Source organism: Bufo bufo, chromosome 11 (assembly GCF_905171765.1).
Source record: "Bufo bufo chromosome 11, aBufBuf1.1, whole genome shotgun sequence".
Classification (NCBI taxonomy): Eukaryota; Metazoa; Chordata; class Amphibia; order Anura; family Bufonidae; genus Bufo; species Bufo bufo.
In genome coordinates, this window is record NC_053399.1 from 80,283,312 (window position 1) to 80,290,785 (window position 7,474).

The following is a 7,474-nucleotide window of genomic DNA, read 5'->3' on the forward strand; positions in this document are numbered from 1 at the left end:
GGTCTCCAAATTGGGCACATGGCCTGAGCTTGCCCTTTACCCCTTGGAGGTGCTGGCCTGCCCTGCAGCCAGTGTATTGTCTGAATGTGTGTTTAGCACGACTAGAGGGGGTTATCACAGCTTATATTTCCCAATGTTTTGGGGTGTACCCTAATTTAAACAAAAAAAATTAAAACCAAAAACCAGTGTTGGCTACCTCCTCCACCGCCGCTTCCACCTACACATCCACCGCCTCCTCAACCTCCTACTCCATATGGACCTCGTCGTCCTCCTAGATCAAGATTATTATTTTTTATTTTTATGTATTTTATGTTATTTTAAGTCATTTCCCTATCCACATTTGTTTGCAGAGCACTTGCCATGCTCTTAACCACATTTTGATGCCATTTGCAGCCCTCTAGCCCTTTCCATGACTTTTTAGAGCCATTTTAGTGCTCCAAAGTTCGGGTCCCCATTGACTTCAATGGGGTTCGGGGTCAAGTTCGGGTCCCAAACTAGAACTTTTTTGGGAAGTTTGGTCAAACCCGAACATCCAGGTGTCCGCTCAACTCTAGTGTTTATTCATATACTGAACTAGTAAATACCAGTTTACTTGAACGAGACTGAGCTTGCAGTGAATTTCCCGCATGCTACACAAGTGCTGTGCTAGTTCCAGACCTTTGTGGCTTCTCTGAATGTCTGAGTTGTGCCAGGAGTCGGACCCCCACCAATCTGATACTGATGACTTCTCCTAAGAGTGCATTCATACGACCGTGCCGGTATGCAAAATACAGATCCGCATAAAATACGGATAATATCTGTGCTGCCTTTTTTCAGATCCATTGTAACAATGCCTATCCTTGTCTGCAAAACGGACAAGAAACAGACGTGCGGATGCGAGCAGCAAATGGTGTGCTGTCCACATCTTTTGTGGCCTCGATAAATAGGTCCACATCCGATCCAAACACACGGTTGTGTGCATGATGCCTAAAGCCTCATTCACACGTCCATGTCTGTGCTTAAAGGGGTTCTGCACTTTCATTTAACTGATGATCTAGTATCACGACTAGTATCAACTAGCGTGGGCGCGGCTAAGCTCCATTCAAGTGAACAGAGCTTAGCCGCACCCACGCTAGTTGATACTAGTCGTGACGTCAGTGGGCCGGCGGCCTGGCGGTAAACAGTGAGAAGGCCGTGGCACTGCTGGAGCTCCGCTGCCTTCTCAAACAGCTGATCGGCGGGGGTCCCGGGTGTCGGACCCCCGCCGATCAGAAGCTGATGATCTATCCAGAGGATAGATCATGAAAGTGCAGAACCCCTTTAAATCTGCGAAAAAGTGGTCATTGAGGCAGGGCCGGGCCAACACAGAGGCTGGGGAGGCTCTCTAGCCTCAGGGCGCAGGCCAGCTCCCCAGCCTTTGGGCGGCAGGCAGGTCACTGATCACGTCGCTGCTGCTGCCGCGCCTGCCGCGCTGGAGGACGGAGGGAGTAGTGAGCACTTGGCACTGACTTACGTGCTCCCTCCCCGCTCCGCCTCCTGGCTCGGCCGCTCCGCTGCTCTGGTCTCTGCTCAGTCGCTTGCCTGACTGGCTGAGTACAGCGCGCACTTTGACCTGACGCGCTGTACGCAGTCAGGTCACATGCGCGCCATCTGGAGACCAGGAGCAGCGCAGGCAGCAGCACAGCACTGTGTCACGACCCAGCCCAGGCCCCAGCAGGGGGCGCGCACTTGGGAAGCTCAGCCTCTGTTGGTGGTGGACCTTGTCCCAGCCCTGCATTGATGCCTCCGTGAAGATGTCTGTGTTTGGTCCGTGTGTCTGTTTTTTGCTGTCCGTGTGTCATCCGTGTTTCACTGACAATGAACAGCTGAAAAAAAAAATCTTCAAAGCATCTCATCCTAATGATCCGTGAAACATGGATGGCATCCGTGATTTTCATGGACCCATAAACTGTATTGGCCGTAATGGATTCGTGAACATGGACAAAATAGAACGTGCATCCGTGCTAAAAACATGGACCCAAGGATCGCGGTAAAAAGCTGATGTGTGAATACACCCGCAGAGAACACGTACAGCACACGTATGTGGAACACTGACGTGTGAATGAGGCTTAAGGCTGAATTTTCCATTAATATCTGTAAGGCTACTTTCACATCTGCGCTTTCCCTTTCCGCTATTGAGATCCGTCATAGGATCTCAATAGCGGGGGAAAACGCTTCCATTTTGTCCCTATTCGTTGTCAATGGGGAGAAAACTGAATGAAACGGAGTGCACCAGAATGTATTCTGTTCCGTTTGGTTGCGTCTCGATTGCGGGTTTTTCTGTCCGTGATGTGGTGCGGAGTAAGACAGAATGGTGGCAGATCCGTTTTCTCAGACACAATAGAAAACGGATGCGTCCCCCATTGACCTACAATGGTTTTAGTGCTGGATCTGTCATGGCTATTTTAGAGATAATACAACCGGATGCAGACGGTTGTATTATTATGGCGGAAGCGTTTTTACGGATTCAGCAAGCTGAAACCAGGAGTGCGTCCAAAGCATGGAAGAGGGGCAGACTTTGTCACCATACTTTCTTCTGCTTAGGTTCCACGACTCCTGGTTTTGGTTTACAGATACTGAGCCCTACACAAATAGGTGTCAGCAGTCACCTATGAGGGCTAATTAATTGGTGATTCATTTCCTCAATCTTCACAGAGGGTTTATGGGTGGTGGCAGGAGCCTCAGGATCTCCTTCACAGGGTGGTTGAGGGATAATGAACAAAATAGAGCAGAGTCAAGCCAGGTAAGTACTCGTGACAGACACCTTGGTACTATTCAAGATTTAAAACCGCGCTGCTCTCCAACGGGTGCCAATCCGACCCCTTCAGTATATGTCGATATTCAAAATGCACCAATCGCTGTTTCCATAGCCCTCCGCACCGCACACTTATTCGTCTCTCCTATAGTCAAATCAAAGAAGCACTGCAGTAGATATCTTAAAATTAGCTTTTATTATACTCGCAAGATCAAAAAGGGCACAGGCATATCAAATGTTTGCACTGGTTTCCCGTCTACCAGTAGATAGGAAACCAGTCTAAACATTTGATATGCCTGTGTCCTTTGTGGCTTAGTTACCCATAGCAACCAATCAGATTGCACCTTTCATTTTTCAGAGCTCCTTTGGAAAATGAAAGCCTCAATCTGATTGGTTGTTGGTTGGGAGCAGCTTTTGGGCCTGCAGAACACCAAACCTACTCCATTCGGATAAATCGCGCCGTTTTTTTTCAGTCACGGAAAGTTCTGCAACAAAACCTTCCAGGTGTGAAGGCCTCCTTAGGCTTATGCCTCTCAGACTCACACTCGGCAGAAATTTCTGGAACACCTCTGCTTCAAAAGAACATGCTATGAGGATGGATTCAGGCGGCCATATTAATGTACAGCGCAGTCTATGTAGGACACAGACCTGGAGACAATTGGTCCATGTGGAAAATTGGAGATGTGATTTGAGTCGGGGTGCGATGTGTTAAGCGAACGCATATGGGGTCATTTATCAAACTGGTGTAAAGTAGAACTGGCTTAGTTGCCCATAGCAACCAATCAGATTCCTCCTTTCATTCTGGACAGCTTCTTTGGAAAATGAAAGGGGGATTCTGATTGATTGCTGTGATAAATGGCCCCTATAAGCATCCGGACTGAATCCTGACCCATTCATTTCAATGGGTCTGTGCACATGAGCGTAGTTTCTACGTTAAGGAAAAATTGCAGCATGTTCTATATTCTGCATTTTTTTTACACCGCTCTGGTTCCGTGGAAGTGAATGGGGCTTCAGTGAAAAACAGGTGCAATGCGTTTTTCATTGATGGTTGCTAGGAGATGTAGATTGTTGTTCTTCAGTTTTTGTTTTGTTTTTCACGCGTGTGAAAAAACGGATTGCACCCGCATGGAGAAAACTGAACCACTGAACACAATCGCAGACAAAACTGACTGGACTTGCGTGCAAAACCATCAGTTTTTTTTCCTGAACAGACCCTGAGAGAATCCGTAACGCTCATGTGAAAGAGGCCTAAGTCCTAAACGTATTTTCTTTCCGTTTCCGTTTTTTTGGGACCGTATACGGAACCATTCATTTCAATGGGTCCGCCAAAAAAATGGAAGGTACTCCGCGTGCATTCCGTTCATGTATTTCCGTTCCTCCAACAAATAGAACATCTCCTATTATTGTCCGCATTACGGACAAAGATAGTACTGTTCTATTAGGGGCCAGCTGTTCCGTTCCGCAAAATACCGAATGCACACGGACGTCATCCGTATTTTTTACGGATCCGTTTTTTTGCAGACCGCAAAATACATACGGTTGCGTGCAAGTGGCCTAAGGGTGTAAGCACGAGGTCACAGGTCGTGTTGCATTTTCCAAGTGGTTAAGAACCGTATGTTCGTACCGGCCAATAGCTCTTTTTAACTGATGAAGACTGCACTATTTAATCCAAGCATGCTCAACCTGCGGCCCTCCAGCTGTTGCAAAACTACAACTCCCAGCATGCCCGAACAGCCTACAGCAAGGAATTGTGGGAGTTGTAGTTTTACAACAGCTGGAGAGGGCTGTACGTTGAGCATGCCTGAAAGGATCAATCTTCAGCACGCCAGCTGCTGTGAAACTACACGCCATATTTGCGCAATAACGTGCTACTTTTTGAGCATCTCGCCACTTTTCTGAAATGTCTTTAAAAATTCAAATGATCCCCCCCCCTCCTCAAAATTAAAAATACATAAAATAAAAATTAAAAAAAATATCAAGGCCATATCACCGTGCGAAAATGCCTGTACTATTAAAGTAAAATGGCGAAATAGGAAAAAAAATCAAAATGGACACACTGCCTCACGGCACCACTGATCATCATTCATGTCCCCCCTCCGTATCAAGCTGAACGCCGCCTGTGTGCGCCATTTTTTTCATAAAAAAAAATCCAAAAAACTACCTACTCTCTTTTGTTCCGCTCTCCTCACTTGAGGGCTACGGCGGCCAACGGGCTCGTCATTCCTGGCTGCTGTGATCCCGCGAGACTCGCCGCGGAGGTCACGGTAAGTAAGCGCAGCACAGCCACACAAAATATAGGTAGGGCCCACCGCACTTAATAAAAAATCACTTGCGGGGCCCGCTTTACTCCATCTCTCCTGGGGGGCCCGGTCACAATTGCGACCGCTGCAACCTCTATAGCTACGCTACTGAGGAAAACTATACATATGTGGTATCGCCGTAATCGTAATGACCCAGAGAATGAAAGTAACAGGTCAGTTTTACTACATAGTAAACATCATAAAACTGTTGCGGAATTGCGTTTTTTTTTTTTTTTTTATCCCATCTCCCCACTACATTGTAAAAGTGCAACCCCTCCTCGTCCTGTGTGTAAGATCCTTGTATTCGAAAACCGAGTCAATATTTTCCAAGCCATTGAGACCGGTAGGAGGCCATTGTTCAAGACGAGAGGATCCTCTGAGCGTCAACTGCTGTAATGATCTTATTCTTCCAGGGCCGTGGGAAACCCTCCATCATTGTATGCGGATGCTGTGCCATTACTAAACCCTTAGGAGAGTGTTCACACTGTTGACCAATACGAATAATAATTTAAAGGGAGGGGGTTTTCCAATTCTAAAAATGTCCCCCCTATAGTATAGATCATACTCCCGCGTCACTCCAGATCCCTGCACGGCCGCCGAAGGTGGGTGCAGCCAATGGCAGGCCGCAATGGTGACATCACCCGTGTAGATGGGAGGGTATTGTTGAAATTTTTTTTAATTTGAATTTTTTTGGGCATTAGTATGGCCGGTTTTTCAGGGCCTCGCCCTTAACTCAATTAACGATGCCCCTTTTCCACAGTGCACCATCCCCTAAATGGACTTTTGGCATCAGGGCTGAGTATAATGACTGATGGTCTGCGAAAACCACAGACCATATACGGAACCCCATCCCTGTTGTGTCTATTTCACGGACAGGTAGACTATAATCAGTTGGTAAAATCGCGGCATATAAGCCCCGGGGAACGCCGCCAAACCCACGGAAACAACACTTGTGGGTGGCGTTTGCATTAGCCACACCTACTTTTGGCCCAGGACATTGCAAATTTGCTGGGACTGTCTCTTAAAATCGGGGACAGTCCCGGCAAATTCGGGAAAGTTGACTATGTATAATATGTGTGAGGGATCTGTACTCATGGACACAAATTGGGGGGTGCTTCTGGGGTGTCGCCACGGACCATGGAAAACCATGAAAACCGCAGACGGCACATGTCAGTGATTCACTTATACTGAATGCAATGATACCTTTCAGTTAGTGATCCGTTACTTCAGAACTTTTAATTTTAATCCATATGCAAATGAGTAGTTAGGTGCACTGAGGGCGGGCTCAAATAACTGTGCACTCGGTCTCCTTTGTTGGCCTGCCCCTCTCCTTGATTGATAGACCAGGTTCCTGCATAGTCACCTTGTCTGACCCTGGCAATCAAGAAAGAGAAGGAGGAGCTTCAGCTAAAATTGGGACCTGACATTTATTTCGGACGGTGGTGCTGTCGATGTGAAACGCCAAATGGGGGCCAGCCGCCAGGAGGAGGAGAGTACTGTGAAGCGGATAGGTGAAGCCGACTGGAACTAGAGTCTACACAGTCATCAGAAACGCGACCAGATCAAAGGTGGGTGCAACTTCTTTATCGGGATCTCTTATGGTGACAACGCGTTTCGAGTGAAGAAATTCCTTCTCAAGTCTTATAGAGATAAACAGAAAGCCTGGTTCTCTGCTGGGTGAGCATGAGGAATGCTGTAGAGTAGTGCGAGACGCCTGATACTACAGCATTCCTCATGCTCATCCATCAGACGTCTCGCACTACTCTACAGCATTCCTCATGCTCACCCAGCAGAGAACCAGGCTTTCCGTTTATCTCTATAAGACTTGAGAAGGAATTTCTTCACTCGAAACGCATTGTCACCATAAGAGATCCCGATAAAGAAGTTGCACCCACCTTTGATCTGGTCGTGTTTCTGGTGACTTGGTGTAGACTCCAGTTCCAGTCGAGTTCACCTGAAATGTAAACAAAGGTCTTCTCCTTTCTGCTGAATCCACTTCTGGTTTTGGCTCAAACTGCCACAAAAAAAATATATATATATATTTTTTTTTCCTCGCCCACAAAAAGCCAGTCATTCCCTGGCCCTAAGTGGCAGCAGTTGCGCTCTTCCAGCTGTGGGCTTACAAGACGTTTGGGGTCATTTTTCAAACTGATGTAAAGTAGAACTGGCTTAGTTACCCATAGCAACCAATCAGATTCCACCTTTCATTTTCCAAAGGAGCTGTGAAAGGAGGAATCTGATTGGTTGCTATGGTAACTAAGCCAGTTCTACTTTACACCAGTTTGATAAATGACCCCAATGGTCACCTAGCATGTAATCACCAGCAGAGGGCGCCCCTTCTAGTAGGCGGTAATAAGTAATGTCAAAGTGAGTTTTAGTGTAGTTTTTCTGCACTTTTGCC